Raw genomic sequence first — 17870 nt, 5'->3', positions numbered from 1 at the left:
GACAATGGCGGGTGATTCAAGTACAACACCGTTGGGTCAAAAATAACTCAAATTTGGTAAAAGATTTTTACCGACCTACTTTTTGACCCAACGTTTGACTGGTTTCTATCAAAACAAACCCAAATTGAGCCCTTTTTGTCAGTTACTTCACTGTGTATCACGTCAAAATTCAAATATTGTCATTTAGTGCACTCATCTATTGGCAGAAAAAAAAAAGACCTCAAGTAACGCAATAAATATAAAAAGTTCACATTTGAACATTGAACTGTGCTTTTCATCAAGCAAAAATGGACACAGTATTTCTTTTGGCACGGTCAATATTATTTTTTCTTCATTCAATGATTTTCGATGTACTGCTAGCACTACTTTTGCCATCTACATAACTTTTCCCCCCAGCTGTATGCTGTGTACATGCCATGCAGTGATTTAAAATAAATAAATAATAACTAGTGTTGTCAGCAGTTTGTGGTCTAATCTTGCTGTGCTGTATAAAAGCGTAGCATGCGTGTTTTGAGGTGAGCGTTGACCAAGGAGCGTGCCAGCCTGCTTGCCATGTGCAGCTTACGTTTGTGTCATCATGCAAACATGCCAGCCAATGAAGATGACTTTCTGGGAAGATTAGAAGCCAGGAGAGAAATTCCGTTTTGTCTGTCGCGGGAGAAAGAACAACGTTGAAGTCCATCGTTTGCCTCTTTGGCCCCCGTCTCCGCTTCTTCAGTACGTATTTTAACGAGCTGGCCTTGACACTGATTGTTTGTTTACTTGCTGGCTAATGGCGCTTAATTGTCTGGAACGTTTCCAGGCGGTTCCGCGCTTGCTTTTGCCAATTCGGTGTCGACAAAGTGATCTGTGGGGGGAATCTGTTTTCCCTTCTTATGCTTAAAGCTTCTTAGGAAACAACGAAAGCAGACAAGTGATTTATGATCCCATCAAGTGGAAACTTCTTGTTGACTTGCACCTGTTTCATATTTCACTCTTAAGCTGTTGCTCGACTTTTAAAGTGTCGACTAGTCTTTCTACTTAAGCATGTCAATGGGGGTATACTCATGATTATTCATAGGTTTTGTTTTTTCACCAATAAATCTGTTGGGATCTACTTTTTTTTATGTTATGCTAGTTGTGCTGGACGAGCGTTCCTCAACTTTTCATTGCAAATCATGCAATTAGGACGCTGTATCTTTATGGAACACCTTAAAAGAACTATCGCTCCTTTCTTAAGATACAACCCAGTGGTAGCAGATACAATGAAAACAGCAGCGGCCCCAGAATTGAACCCTGTGGAACACCATACATTACGTTTTGTGAGTTCATATTGCGCTCATTTGTCTGTGGAGTTCTTGTAGGCCGAAATGTGGACATTTTTATTTTATGCAGAGGCAGATGACAGCACACGGCGTAGTTCTTTTCTGTAGGGTGTATTTAGGTTGTGTTCGAGGCCAGGGGGGTCTCTTCTGACGGCGAATCACACTTTTTTGCCACGCGTCACCTAAATTAATCACTTTGGTACACTTTAGGTCTGGGAGGACTGCGAAGATTTTGGTTTGGGATTAAGATTAGCTCAGGGTTAGTGTCAGTGCTAGTAGTAGCGATAGCAACACAATTTTTCTGAGTCCAAATGCATCATCATCATCATCATCATCATCATGACTGCATGACACTCCTGTTCTATTCCAAGAATGAAAATACTCAATGGAGCTCACGTGGAGTGGCCTTGTCAAATATTCATTCCCTTTCACTGCCTCATTAGGAGCCCGCTGTGATCAAGGTCATTTGAAATGCACGTGTCAAGAAAACGGAGACCTTCCTTATGCAGACTGTTAATGAAGGGCTCGTTCTTTAAGTGTCAAGACCGCGAGCCGGCTGTGCTGGCCTTGCAGCGCGCCGCCATTTCCCGCCGCAGGTGTTTGTTAAATGAGCCCCGGTGAGAGTTACTCATTTGGGCCGCGCGGCGTGACCTTCAACCCCAACGACAAGTTCCAGCAGAATGCACTTTTGTTTGTTTTACTACAAGCGTGATGCATGTTTGGATGTATGCATTTATAATTTGAACCATTTCGGAGAAGAATATTTGGAGAAAATCCAGAAAGGGCGAGAAAAAGGAGGACTCACAATTGAGCGGAAATTCGAACCTTGCTTATGCAAGGAAGATTTCAAAAGGATTTAAATAGTTGTGTATCTTTGCTATTATACTATTTGTACTCCCCAAAGGAAATGCAATGATAATGATCCAACACTATAGAAAATAAACCAATATAAAGGCAGACTTGTAACCGATCTTTTATGTTTGTACGGGGGATCGGAACCAAGCCCGGCAGTGATTAGCAAAAATCCACCAACAATTAAGCCTCTCTTATAAATGCCTTGTAAAAAATTTTTTTTAAAAATCCTGATTTGGGGCTAAGTAGGTGATCCATCTGAAAGAAATGCAAATCAACAGGTTGCTGCCTGTCCTTTGTAAAAAATTGCAAATGCAAAACTGCAAATACCCGAGGGTCTAAATCCCAGGTCCTTAAAAAAAAAAAAATTCTTAGGGGTGCCGTTTTATTTGATCCACTGAGAATTTGAGTGGGCAACACCATTTTTTTTTGGGGGGGGGGGGTCATTTTGCAATAGCTTGATTTTAAGTTATAAGTAAAATATGGGGGGGTTCATATTTTTAAAGATTCAAACGGTAATGCTGAGAATGTGATTTTCCGAAACTTTTGTTGTCCTCACATTTGGTTATTTTGTCAAATATCGAGATTTTTATTTTGATGACATATTTTTGACATTTTTATCCTCAAGTTGAGGTACTGTCGTCATCATCTTCAGTATCATATCTTTGATCTCGGTCAGTAGCATCGAGGTTGTCTGAAAGAAAATAAACAAATGCTAAATGGGCTTTTACTTTTAGTTTTCTAGAAAAAAACTGGGATATAAAAAAAAAAACTTATGCCATCATGTTCTAAATTCAAATCTATCAATATTTCGTGAAAAATTATTAATAACCTTCACTTAAATTCACCTAAGATGAAGAATTGCTCCTTTCTGGCTCTTCTATCAATCTCGGTCACTTTTTGGGATGTTTTTGCCATCTCGAAAATTGGACTTGGCCCACTTTTGCACTGACGAGTCCAATAATTGATTGCACCAAACGTGTCCAAATTCAACTTGATTTCCGTAGCCTATTATTCTATTAATGTTGTCATTTAACATTAAAATGACAAAAATGTAGTTCGATCACGTGAGTTTATTCTCGTTTTATTGTAAAGTTTTGTGTGTTTGCCTGACGGCAGAAGTTTGGACTTTGCGCGTCTAATCACATGAGGCTGTCAGAAGATAACAACAGATGTGTTCATTCACTTCTGTTATTATTTTCATACACTTTCCCTGGCAGGAATATTAAAAAGGACTGAAAAAAACTGCAACGCAGGACTCTGTCATGTGCTAATAATTTGGAGGGAAAAGGTCAGCAAGCGGGTTTTGCTAAGAACCAGCGGCTCTTCATCAAAATGGCAGCGAAAAGGCTCCCGGGCATGCGTGGACACGTGTGATCTGGCGGGTTTCTGTTGCGTGTTTGCGAGTAATGTGATGTAATGGGCCAACTGGGAGTACTGATGATCTCATGCAAATCATCATCATCATCCTCATCCTCATCATTACCACGAAGCCGCCATCTCTAATCTGCTCCTGAATGCTAGCGCGAGCGTTGCCGATTACGTCTTAATCTCTTTGACCCGGCACGATGATGCGGCACATCGCAGGTCACGCCTGGAGATCCAGGAACGTCCTTCTTTCCGATGTTCTTCTCCTGCGAGATTCAGCGAGCTCGTTGTTGACCTTTCAGACATAAAACCACGACAGCAGCTTGCTCTACCCACGGAACCTCAGCCTCGCTAATGTGATATGAGCTCCGCTGATCCTTCGGTCGTGCTCTGCGGAATGATTCAATCACGTTAAAGCATAACCTCGCGCCGCTTGCGGAGCTGCCTCGAGGGCCTCGTCGGATGGAAGGGACCCAGAGGGAACGGACGACATTGTGTAATTACTCCCCCTTTGGTCAAACAAAGATGTGCAGCCTTTTCTCATGAAGGCCCCAGTGGAGCAGACTTGCTTGATTGTAATCCTAAATTGTGCTTGCGGGGTTTTCGTCTTGTAAAGCAACAGCACGTTGGTGAAAATAACAGCTTCAATATCAACGCTACTCTGGGTGGTACTAAAGAGAATAGTGTAGTATCTGTGCCACTGTCATGGAGACCTCTGCACGCAACGGACAGAGTTAAAGGTTAGTTCAGGGATCAGCAGAAAAGGGTTTAAAATTTGCGTTCATTTATTTCAGGCAGCAATCAAAATAAACAATTTATCAATTTCTCCAGACAATACTTAATTTAACCTAGCCTGAAAAGGAGTGGGAGGAAGAAAAACTTATCAAGTCCCACCCCCAATCTCATCAATATCAAACTTTGAAAACAAATTTAGCTAATTTCCTGCAAGCTAACAGCGGTTTCTATGAACACTGAAAAACAGGTGTGTCTCCAAACAGAACTAAAACAATGTGTGAAATCATTGAAATGTACTGCAGTTTTTATATGTATAATTTTTGGGGTATATGAATTTTCCACAAAAGCCATGGGTGCCGAATTGCAAGTATATAGTGTTTATAAAATAAATAAATAAATAAATTAATTAAGGAAATAAAATAAAGGCCAGACAAATACTGTGCAATGTCAAGAATCCAACTTTACGGCTGATGTTATTTGCTGCCAGCTTTTATCTTTCTCTGTGATCTTGACTTGATCTTCACAATTGCCAAACACAAGTAATGTTTTCTTCATTTTTGATGTGAGAGAGTCTCCCATGCGTGCAAATGGACACCAGATAGAGAGGATTGCACTGAGTGGTTTAGGGTTAGATGAGCAGCAGATGTGAAGAAGGGAAAAAAAACAAACACTTGTGAGTGTAGCAATATCCAACACATTCCGAAACCAACAAAAATAATAATTGTCCCTTTTGCCATGGGATCGTTTGGCTTCCCTTTCTTGCTTTTCGATGACTTCATTAGCACAGCGGGACCGACGGCTTCATGAATATGAAACGTGTTTCATTCCTATTTGACTGTTGGCGCGTGCGATGAGATGCCGCGTGAGAGCGTAAACAGATTACTGATGTCGCCATCCGCAGCGGGCGGTCGCTGTTTCCGTTTGTGCGCCCGACCTCCCCACGTGTACAACAAATGCATCGCCTTCATTGTCAAACGGAACGTTTGCCTCGTGTGTTCAACATTCACGTTGGCCCCAAACCGACCTGCTTTCCCAGCATCTCCCCACAGGCGGGTGCTCGGATCCCATCGCCATGTCATGTAGACAAAGGGATTAGATTAGAACAATGTGTTAGGATTTACGCCTGCGCCGCAATATCACCAATCCAAGGCCTGCTTGTGTTTTTTTTTTTTTTTTTGCGATGTTACTCTCCATGTGCAGACAGAGACCCACTTTTGCCTCACTGCTGCGTTCTGCCCTACTTTTCATTCCTCCGCTCTGGATGGTTCTCTATCAGTGGCGCACCGCTCGTCCCAAGCGCTCATCTCCCGCCCATCCATCGCCATTACGCTTCTATTGATTGCTCTCCGGGCTGACATCACCGGCAAACGTGGCGGATGAAATGCAAGCGTCGGGCCACTGTGGTTCTGAAGGGGAACATGAACTATTTACACATTTATTTGTGAGTTGACATTTTTTCTCTTGAACTTCATTGCATTAAGTTGACATCAACTGCAAGATGAAAATTGATGTTGCTGACAGGATGGATATTTTTGAGCTAATCTCAGCATTTAAAGTCTCTGAAAATAGTGAAATGAACTAATTTGCTCCCAAAAACGTATAAAAACGGTCTATTTTAAATATTGCCATGGTCCCAAATGGTGTTTTTTTTAAAATGTTTTTTTAATGCTAACGCATACAAAAGGTTTTGATTCAGCCTCTGACCTGAAAGAGGTCGCTTCAAGCAATGGTAGTTACTAAAAAAAATAAAAAAATAAAAATAAATCGGCCAGCAGGTGGCAGCAGAGTATAAGAGATCAACCAGGGCCATGTTGCAACAAGCTCTTTTCCTAAATGTAAATAATGATGAAACTTAGCTATATTTTTATGCTAATTGCTGCAAAATGGAAACAGATAAAAATGTACTTTTTTCTGAATCTTTATTTTGGTAGGTTCCATTTGTTTATAGTAATAGAACACAATATTCGGTGGGCAAAATCAGTCAAAATCCAGTGAAACAGTCTGGAGCAAAGGGGGTTGGTTCAGTGAAAACGTCTGCGAGTGAATAAGTTAATTTTAAAAGTTGTAAACAGCCCTACAAAATATGAGTGATTAAAAATAAACTCACCAAGTATATAAAATGAGACTTTGAAATGGTGACATTTCAAGCACTGTTGCAGCTAAAACTACACTCTACTCAAACTTCCAAATGTCAATCAAATACGACATAAACGACCTGGAAAAATTGATGCTACTTTGTCTAGCATCTCTTCTCATGCTGACACAATGCCATTATAACAAGGCACTTTAAATCCAATCGGATCCCAAAGCCCCTGTCAACAGACGCACAGAAAAAGTCCCCTCCTCTCTGGGTAACGTGCTTATACTTGCGGCCAACAACGAGGCACTCTAAAGCGTCCACACCAGCAGACAATACAAAGGGAGAATGCATTTTTGATGCTGATACGAACAAAGCGGATCAGAAAAACTTAAATAATAATTTAAACAAAAACAATTCATGGCTAGCACTTTAAAAAATGGCACTCATTTTTATTTCTTTGATTAGTTGTATGGTATAAAATCATCTTAAGTAAACTATATCCTACATCTACTTAAAATATTTCTCGATCCAGATGATTTTATTGTGTGCAACCACTAATCACACGATGATATGTTATGAGACTTTGCAAATGTTGATCATGAAACTTTAGCGTTTCATTATTCTGCTACATTTTTCTGATGACCGCGTGATTCTAATAAGCACACCAAAGGCACTTTATAGCGATATTGACCCCGTTTACTCCCCCCCCCCCCCCCCCGCTCTCTCCGTTCCAGCTATTGCTTTGGTCTTTTGAGCACTCGGAAATAATCTGAGCCTCGCAATCCCCGCGGCGTTGCGATCCGCGGCCATTGTGGGATCAATCGGCACGCTTTCCAGTTTCAGCTTCAGCCGCCGCCTCTGGCTGATCTGCAGTCAGCTACGATCGCGACCGCGCAATGTCACCTACGCCAGGGCGCCAGCGGCGAGGATATCCAGACAGCGACTGCCTCCCAACTCAAACGAGCTTCATTAATGTTCACATCCAAGTTGGCTCCACCGCACATCTGACCTGATTGCATAATTTACAGTTTCCTGGAGGTAACGCTGAGGACAGAAATGTGCTTAATGGTCCCCAAAAAGATGAGAGAACTCGAGGAACCGCATGAATTAGGATCATGTCAAATATTTGAAGCCTTCCCACGGATACTTTCATTTTAATGCGTTTTTTTTTGTTAGATTTGGAATCAAGTTTAGATTTTTGGGGGTTGGTTTGCAAAATCCACTTAGCGTAACAAACAATTTAAAATACCAAAGACGGGCTAACAAATACCATCGATGTTGTGGTGTAATAACAGTTTAAGAAACAGACATTTGAACACATTATACAAATGGCATATATCCTTTATCCTCTGCGAAGAATGACCAATATTAAGGCAGCTTAGGGAGTCTTTTAGAGTATTTGTAAAACGCTTAGTTTTTGTCTCCATGACTGTCTTATATTGCCCTCTGGTGGCCAAGACGCATACAGAAGGGGCAGCAATAAATGTAATCATGATACACATACGGATTGTATTTAATCATGTCATTACAATATATAAAATATGAGTGCTATTAAAACACCCTGCAAATATTATTTTATTAATTTTTTTCTAGGGTGAGTGGGCCTGAAACAGATTTGCCATTTCCATTCATTCAAATAGGGAAAAATGATTTGAGATAAAAGCATTTTGGTCACTGAACAAATTATACTTGTATATAAAAGTAGCACTGTATTTCTTTTAGTGCGATAAAATAATTTCCATTATTTTCTATGTAATATCTACGTGAAGTTGTCAGCTTTGACGTGCTGAAAGAAGCTTGATGATAATAATAGTGATGTTTGAAAATTGCTCAAAAATAGTATATGAACACCCACGAGTTATGGAAAATCTAAAAAGAGTGTCCCTTGGGAAATAGAACAGTAAGTAGAACATTTACTGCAAGTTTGGGTGTGAGATGACGTCTTTTATCTGGTCTGTGATGTGTCAAAACAGTGAAGCGTATCTAGGTCAGCATCACCTCACTCGCTGTATTTTTGGACCGCGACTGGAGTAAAATTAGCAGTTTTATTAATACAAACATTCCGACAGCCTCTTTGACAGCAGCACCCTCAAATTCCTACATTTTATTTATTTTTTGTCCCCTTCATTGTGCCGAGAACGTTTATAGCCGTTAACGGAAGGATGAAGAGAGAATCAAAGTGATTTGGGCTATTTCTCGCCTTTTCAACTCTTAAAATGCCATCTGGCTTTGCCAAAGAGCCTCTATTGAGTCGCCGCCCATAATTCACACTTTTGATTGCTCATTTTTTGGCACCATCTCCTGCTTATAATGCCCTCCTCCAACTAGCTCCTGTCGTGCTGCTGGTCGACGTGTGTGTCAATTGTGCCTGTTGTTAGCATGTGTGCTAAAATGCTACCGTGCCTTTCTACCCTATCCTTTCTCACAACAATGGGGAAACTACTCAAAATCACTGTGCAGCACAATTTATTTTATTAATCTCCGGCAGTGCTCACATTGTCAAAGGGTCCCTTCTACAACATTCCTCGGATGGCTCGTTGCCGGTGAGCTATTTTTACGTTAGGTCTGAGCACTCCAGGTGCTCCTTGGGGCTACCTCGTGCTCGTTGGTGACCACGTTGGTGATCCCTGCTGTACAGTATGTCGGACTCAACTGAGCAGTCTCTTCACCTTAAATAAGGGCTTCCAAATGAGTTTATTTGGTCCCCTTGCTCCTCGATGGATTCATCTCGCTATGTAGCTGGCAGGCTGGTATCTTAGCTATCATGCTACTATATTGTCTAGCTTCATGCTTTTTTTTTCTTTTTCTTTTTCTTTCAAAATGCAGTAGTTTACTACCAGGTTAGCAATCTTGGCTGTGTTTTTAAAATCACCTTTTATTTCTCTAGGTTCCACACGTGTTTTTGTGAAAGAACTACGACAAAATGAAGTCAACCAATTGATTTCCTGTTCCTGAGTCTATACATACATTCCGAGCTTTGTGGTCAACCGCTACACCTATCTTAGCTTCTAGCAAAGACGATGTAGATTGACTTAAACTATCTATTCCTGGACCCCCTTCTTATATTTTTTTTTTTCAAAGAAAGATTAAGGAGTTGTCTTTGTCTACTCGCTCCATTGACGTTGCCACGCAGAAGGTGGGTGAATTCCAGTTGATGATGTCAGACGCTTCCTCTGGTCGCTTGCCAGCATTTCTGTACAAATGCTTCTTTTCTTTTCTTTTTTATCAATGAGCCTTTTTTTGCACATGAAGTTCAGAACAGCCTGCCCTTCGCCTTGATGCTTGCCTCCCTGTCCTTCCAAGTTACACAAGAATTTTCCCATAATAATTCTATGCACTCATCTTTGTTACAATAAAACCTAATTAAATAAGTATAAATCAAGCCACTAGCGTGATTATATACAATTTGTTAGCTATCTACGATTAAGCAGCATACCCACATCCACATCCCATTACTACCTTGCTGCTTATTGGCCGGCTTTACCCTCATTAGTAACCTTATAATGTTCTAGCTAGCTAGCGATGCTGCTAGTTACCAAGCTATCTTTCTAGCAGGCTAGCTATCTCAGCTAACTTACTATATTATGCTATGTTTGCATTATTTTGTAATTTTGCAATTGTAGGCGAGCCTGGCAGCAGGAATTGACCATCAAAGTCACCCACACAAACCTCAGGCCGCGTGTTACCTATTCAATCAATCTCTTACAGACTACACTAATGTCCCACTAGGGATTAATAAAGTATATCTATGTCTATAAATGCAAGGTCAGCAAATTGCCACACACATGAACAATGTTGTCTATTTGATACCATGTCGAATATAGGCTGGTACTGAATCACTGATTCTGCTGCTAATGATACTGACTTTACATTATAAGTTGTGACCTTTAATCGCAGCTTAATTCTATGACAGGAAGTAAGATTTCATGCTAATAGCTATAATACGAGAGCAACAAATATTGCAGTGCATAGCCAAGGTATTGGTCCAAAAGCCATCGTATGAGATGCTTGCGGTGAGTTTGCAAACGTCCAGACTGCTATTTATTTCACACCTCTTCCACAATTTGTACGATTATGAGGCAAACTCACTGACAACAAATGTCTGGCAGCGTCGGCGCATCCTGAAACCGCTCCAGCCCAGCGCTTTGTTTCGCTGCCATATTTAGCCTCCATTGATGATCTATGAAAAATATATTGTTTGTTTTTCTCTGCTGGAGGAGAGAAAAAGCGAGATCATTTGTGGCAGTGCTGCTCACGAGCACTTTGAAGCCGGCGACTGAACAAAAGTTGAGAGGTTACGTGACAGATGCCAGGAAGTCGGTGCCTAATTAGCTGCATCGTAGCTGTTGCTTTTTTTTCTTCTTCTTCTTTTTCAGTGATATTGAGATAGAACTGGTGATGGTGTAACAAGGAAAAGTAACACATTACCACATGTCGTATCTATCTACTGTAGCTACATCGCTATCCGTCTATCTCGCTGTCTGTCTAGCTAGCAAGCTAGCTAGCTCACTATCTGTATAATGTATGGTTTACTTTTTTTGGTGGAAAAGTCTTTTTGGTTTGTTGTTATTTGCTTTATACAATATGAAATGTTAATTTTAATAACGGAGCCTTACTATCTTAGAAAATTCAGTTTCCGCTGAATGTTTGTGACGCTGTCTAGTAGGTGTTACATTTATTTTGAAAATGTTAATATTGCTTTCCCAAAACGGCAAACCCAAAGTAAGTAAAACATTTAATAACATGACATGTGTAAAAAATGTACATATACAGTGAATGACGAATAAGCCCTGCCATGTGTTGTAAAAATTCTGCGAGTAATTGAAGATGGCATCAATGAACCTTTTCCGATTAGAGAAGGATACGGGCCTGACTAAATGAAGCTCCTCCCCTCACTTCAACAGGGCTCCTTTGCCCCAAGATGCCACACGCTGGTGCCAAAGTGGTATTTTTTAGATATGGCTTTGGCCAGAGCACAAAAGCACTAAATAATAATGAAAAATTGCAAACAACTTCTCTGTTTGCATAAAAACAATTTTTTTTCTAGTTTGCACTAACAAAATATAAATATGCAGCATTGATTGGCACATATGACCCACTTATTTCTTAACTAACCAAATGACTGTCGTCGTGTTTTGGGGTTATTGCCAGGCGCCTCCCAGTGAAGCTTGACTGTGTTGAAGGAACCCCAAACAACCCCAACCAACCCCCACCCGCGTCTCCTATGAAACTGACTGATGCTTTCCATGATAATACCCAGCCCCCACCCTCACAGCACTCTCCTACCCACTCCGCCTCTATCTCACACACCCTCCTAGGCATGTGCCGTCTCCATGGCAACGTGCATCATGCGCTAACGCGTGACGCGCCAGTGTATTGTCGTGGCTTTATTGCACCCGCGAGCACAAGGACCCGGAAACGCAGTTTACGCCTCAAATGGAGCCGGTCTGTTGTCCTTCATGAGCTTGAATTGGAATGTTGGCTATTACAAATTGTAGGTTGGATTGCGGATGAGGCTAATTTAGACGAATATTGAAGTTAAGTAGCAAATCCATCGCGCTTTAGTTTACAGGTGCAAAGAAATCATGATTAAAAACGAGATTAAAATTGAGATGAATGCCAGTATTTCATTTCACTTGCTAAAAGAAAAAAAAGACAATATAAAACAATATTCCAATTCAAAGTAAAGCAAAATAAATGAAAGGGGACGGAAAGAAGTAAAACTTATTTGGCTGCCCCTGATCAATACAAACACACGCACACAAAATAAATGACAGACGCTTTCAGTGTAACAATACGACAAAATAATTCAAAATAGTTCAACTGCGTGTCCTTGTGCTGTATATATTTTTGCAGTAATTGTGCTTTTATACATTTTTTAAAAATACAAATAGACTGAGAAAATGTTGTTTTACAATCCAGATTGTTCCACAGGCTGACACCTTGAGTTGAAATCCATCTTTTTGTTTTGTTCTATATTTAGGTTTGCAAAAAATGTCTGTTCCTCTTCATTTGTACTCACTTTGCCTTTTTATAAATTTGGTTTGTATATTAACTGGTAACATTTCATGATGGGCTTTATACAATATTTTAAGGCGGTTAAACTCCATCAATACATAAAATGTTCACGTTTTCAGTTGTATAAATAACGGATTAGTGTGGTCTCTGTATCCACAACCGCAAACAATACGAATAGCACCTTTCTGTAAAAGAAAGATGGTTTCAGTGTAGGTTTTTGGCTGCACACCCCCCATACGTCAATGCAGTAAAATAATAATAGTATAAAATTAGATTAAATGAAAAGAGAAAATAGCTAGAAGAACTAGAAGTTTTGTTTTTGATTCATGAAAAAGCAGCATAAAGTTTTCCAGCAAAATTTAACAATACCAACCAACAGTTTACTACATGTTTGGTTCTGTTTCTGGAAAGAAAAAAGTAGTGCTTTGCCCTCATCTTGTGGCATCTTGGTCGCACAGAACTATGTTGAAGTGAGTTGAGGCGCTCCATTTAGATAAAAGTAGAGATTTGCTGCCAATTTGTGGCATCTTGGATGAACTACTGTATGTTGAAGTGAATTAAGGAATTTCTTTCAGACCAAAGTAGTGCTTTGCCGCCATCTTGTGACATCTACGTGCCGTGGACGTACATGTTGAAGTGAGTTGGATGAGACCAGTGGTGTCCAAACTTGGTCTTTGAAGGCCAGAGTCCTGCAGGTTTGGATGTTTCCCTTCTCCAACACACCTGAAGCTCATCAACGAGCTCTGCATTAGCCTGATAACGATCCAGTACCAGAAGTCACTGTGAGTGGTCATCACTCCTTCCTGACGCTCTTATTTGCATTTTAAATGAACGCTTTTCAGGTTAGATGCCGATTGTTTGATTTTAGATGACAGCTGAGATCGTGTTTTTCTTTTCTTTTTTTCTTCTTTTTTTTTAATCACAGACAACCTGCATATGAGGACACTCGTGTGTCTGTCTATCTGAGACAAATATGCTTTGGTACATTTTTTGACAAACAGAGCTTGAGAGAAGGCGTCGCTTTCCGTCTTGTGAGGTGTTGAAATGCCAGCAGAGCAAATGAGAGCAGAAATGATGTCGTCGCTTTACTAGCGTCACCATTCAGACCAGTAGATCTTTATGGTGGCCTGGCGTGTTCTTGTATTTATTCCTAACGCTGTCTACTCAAGTTCACGTCACTGCCCCCAATCAAGCAGCGTCAGTTTCACTGCGTGAAGCCTCTAAATTTGCCTTTGGTGTGAATGTGAATGTACTGAGATCACCCAAATGAGGAGAAGAGCTGCAAGAAAAGAAAAAAAGGATGGAGACCGATCCACCTGCTCAAGTGGCCCGCGTGCTCACTAAAAGATGGAGTCTTGATCGGCTGTCGTCTTCTGCCATCTTGTGGTCACAATGCTAAAGTGATGCTAACTGAAGGTTCCCTCCATCCATTTTCTATCTTGCTTGTTCCGGGGTGGTGGATGGCTAGGCGAGCGAAAGAATAATGATAAATAATAATGATGATAATGACTATGATGATGATACCTTAAAAATAAATGAGTATGAGATAAAAGGAGAGCATAAATGAAATACAATGACATACAATCACAAACACTAGCTGCCGCAGGTCCAATCACACAAAGCAAATATTTAATGAGGCATACATGCTAAATCTTGTAGCCGACCCCAAAGTTGTCAAAACGAATAGAGTTATTTATTCGCCTATATTATGACAACGGCAAATAGGTGAAAGTTTTAGTTGAACTTATTTCATTCATTTTTGTTAACTATGAGGAAAATTGTTTCAGATAATGGATGGCTGGATAATAATAACCTTAATCTACCATCTCCCATTTCTTGGATAGTTTTTTCTAGCTTTTCACCCTTTGTTGGATCAAAATCTTCCACCTGCTCTGGGTACACTCGAAAAACAATTGGGCCCCCAAATTTTTGGGGCTCAACTTCCTTGGTAAAACACCCCCAAAAATGGGTCATTTCTCACCAAACAACCCTAAAATTTGGGTTGCTTTGGATAAAACAACCCCCAAAAAATGGTGTCGTCTTGTACAAAACAACACAAAATAAAGTAAGTCATATTGACCCAAGAAGTGGCTCAGTCCATCCATGTTTGAGCCACATTTTTGACCCAACTACAGAGAGTGTATATAGAGTGCATCAGCATTGTCTTGGACACTTTTGGACCACTTTTACCAGCACCGGGTTTGATCTATTTCAACTACTTTGGGTTGCTTTGTTTGACCCATCAGTTTTAAGGCTGCATGAATCTTCAAAAGTCCTATGACAGAAAAGCTATTATTACATTTGCAAGTCTATTAATAGAAAGCATCATAATGGAGGTTAGACTGTAAATAGCAATGAGAACTTTTATGGGATTCCATAAAGGCTGGATACATGATGGATTGTGAGGGCTGTAAAGGTTGCGTGTCGTCAATTTGTCAAAGTTTGCCGAAGCAGGCTGCTTTTTGTTGCCTTTGACAGAGCAGACAAACGTCCTTGTAAACAGTCTTTGCGGAAGGCACACGCCGCCCTATTGTTGCCTCGCTCGATTGGCCGTCGATATTTGTTGGGTCCTGAGTGGAAAGGCCCACAATAACCGGTTTAGTCGGCGCATTAACAGATCACTTTACAGCGTCTGTGTAACATGAGAGCAAAATCTTGTCCGCTCTCCCCGCATGACAAGAAGCGTCCATTTTTCGACCACTTTTATCCTCCACCTCGCGCACACGCGCTCATGCACGCAGCATCAGACCTCCAAATGAATGTTTAATGAGCCTTTAAGTCCTAATGTCGCTTAATGTCCTGTAATGATCTTCCCGCCGGTGGCCACGCCTCGACGCTACACTCGCTCTTGTCTCGCATCGCGCATCTCCTGACAGTCGGCTGCGAGCGTGCGCCAACTTTGCTGGATGCGTGCCGGACGCTGCTCCACTCCGCCCGACGCCGCCCGGAACCCGCAAAAAGTCCGCTCCAACCATGAGTTTTCCTTTGAGAAAAACCGTCTCAGGTAGGCTGCGGGGTGTATTTTTAGCATCCTTTACTGAGTTTTTCGAGCTGTGTCTTGGGAAATGTCTGAGCTGTCCTTGGTGCTGAAATGTGACGCTGTTCCTCAATGTGGCGGTTTAGAGCTTTTTTGTTGACGTTGTGTTGTGCTTCATTCATTAGAAAAGATGCAGACTCCAAGTGTGCTTTTGTAGCGTGTATGGTTAAACGTGGCTTTTTTTTTGGTACACTTGGCACTTCATTTTTCCAGCTTGAAAGCATAAATAAACCTCTGGAAAAGGAATCAAATTGTTTTGAGAGAGACACGATGTGTTGGATTTCGGGGTTCTGATGTCGAGGGTTCGAATCCAGACTCTGGCCTTCCTGTGTGGAGTTTGTGTCCTTAAATGAGTTTTCTGCGCATCGCTGGCCTCCTTCCATGTAACTTGCGCGTTCGGTTGAAAAGTCTAAATTGTCCTTAGCTGTCAATGTGAGTGTGAATTGCCTACACACATTTTTTCCCCATACCCAGTCGTTGGGTTGCTTTAGATTTTGATTGGGTTAATTTTAACCTAGCAAATTGGTTTGAAGTTTGGGTTGGGCGAAATTTATAAAACTGGGAGCCATTTAACAGACAGTTCTGTTGTGTACTGAAGTTGACGTAAATTTGATGGAAACATTCTTCAAAGTTGTCAAACACAAAAATATATATAATTGAGTCAAAAATAATCCACTTTTGATTGGTCGGTCATTTTGACTCAAATGGGTCGTTTTGTCCAAAAATAAAATAAGATTTATTTTTTTTAAAGAACGTTTTTTGGGGTTATTTTTTGACCCAACTTTTTTAGTGTTGACTGAATTTCTCGTTGGGTAACGCCGCTTGACTTTGGATCAGGGTTTAAATCCTGGTCAGGTTGGGCCACCCACGCCCATAAAATGGGTAATAAAGTAAGATTAATTAAGCAAATGTACATCATTTTCAACCGCAGCTATATTGATAACCCAGTAACCCATGTATTGGTAGCTTTAACTTGTCAGCATGAGTAGTTGACCCAATGTGCTGGGTTAGCTAATTCACCCGATTTGGGTTACTTTGTGACCCAGCAGTTTTAAGAGTGTGTATGTGATTAGCTGGTAACCAGTCCAGGGTGTACCCCGCCTCTCACCCAAAGTGAACTGGGACAGGATCCAGCTCACGGCCCACAAAAAATGAAGGGACAGAAGTGGAACAGAGAAGGTTTTGGATTATGTTTTTTCAGCAGCATACAGTATGAAGAGGAAACTTTTTTTTTACATTTAAAAAAAATATATATATTTTTATTTTTATTTTTTATAAATACATAAAGACAAACTTTACTTCAAAATAGAAATGTAACACTTTTGCACAATAGTGCAGGCAGTGAGTGGGGGGAGAGAACTGTCAGTGACTGCAGGTTTGCTTACAGACGCCAGAGGGAGCCATTGGTCAGTTAGCCAAGCTCTTGAGTGTCAGTGGTGAAGTCGGTGTGGAATCATTTCTCCACTTTGTTGGTCACGTCATCATCGTGCCCGTCAAGCGAGAGTTGGCAGATGGGGGGAATGATTATGGAATAAAGAGTGGATGGATCCTGAATGTCTCTCTATGAACCAGTCGATGAGCAAAGTAGTCCCATTAGTGAAGAGAAAATGATTTAATGCTTATTATTAATAAGCATTAAATGTTATGCTTATAAATGAGATGGCATCTTGACACTGTTCATTGTGAAAAGAATCTACAGTTGATGTCAATGAGGGAAAGTTATTTAGGAATGAATGAATGAGTTGGAAATACATAAATAGCCAAGTAATATTGTTCAGTATTTCCTTCATGTTTGAGATGGATAGAAAATTATTTTCAATCATCATTTCTTTAATCCTTTGATCTTCATTTTCCATATCCTGATAATACATCAAATTACGAACTGCAGATCTTTTCACAGTATATTAATATCCTGTGTGAAATGAATACATTTGAAATATTACATTTTAATCAATGCTTTAGAGAAAAGGGAAGTGTTTTTTTTGTTTTACTCCTGCACTCATTTAAAAAAAGAGAAACATCTACTGCAGTAGGCTATTTATTGCTCTCCAATACCAGAATGGTTCAATCCAACTTATGTCACCTACAATCACCTGTCAATTACTTGAAAACTTTTTTTTTTAAATTCAGTTAAATATTTATTTTTGAGAACAGAGCTTTACTATGATCCTAAAGGAGAACACTTCATGTTGATTTATGTGCACAAATCTTAAAAATCTTTAAAAAAAAACAAAACTTTTTTTTAGTTATATCTTTTTATTTCCAAATAGTTGGAGAAACCACATATATACAAGTTCCAAAGTTTAATAAATAAAACAATGATGGCACCACACTGTTTTTTTTCCTTTTTTTACCCAACCAGAAATGCTTTACACTAGTTAGGGGGTACTTGGCTGAAAAAAATATTTCACAGAAAACCACTGATCTAACGCATGCAGCCTACAAAAGAATGACATCTGAAAAAGTTCTCATTTTC

At 40.3% G+C, this 17870-nt stretch overlaps 1 protein-coding gene across 4 annotated transcripts in view; it reads left to right on the top strand.

Moving 5' to 3' along the window:
* The window catches only part of fgf13a (fibroblast growth factor 13a), a 96427-nt gene that overhangs the window by 56698 nt on the left and 21859 nt on the right, over nt 1-17870 (top strand). Inside the window, exon 1 of one of the 4 annotated variants that reach the window (XM_077578169.1) lies at nt 5501-5700. The exons of the other annotated variants lie outside the window; for them this stretch is intronic. The gene's annotated coding sequence lies outside the window, so the exon portion shown is untranslated. Of the gene's footprint in view, nt 1-5500; nt 5701-17870 lie in introns of those variants that run through there. 4 annotated transcript variants of the gene reach the window in all.

Source organism: Vanacampus margaritifer, chromosome 10 (assembly GCF_051991255.1).
Source record: "Vanacampus margaritifer isolate UIUO_Vmar chromosome 10, RoL_Vmar_1.0, whole genome shotgun sequence".
NCBI classification, from domain to species: Eukaryota; Metazoa; Chordata; class Actinopteri; order Syngnathiformes; family Syngnathidae; genus Vanacampus; species Vanacampus margaritifer.
Note: the sequence above shows the minus strand (reverse complement) of the source record. Positions and strands in the feature narration are given on the sequence as shown.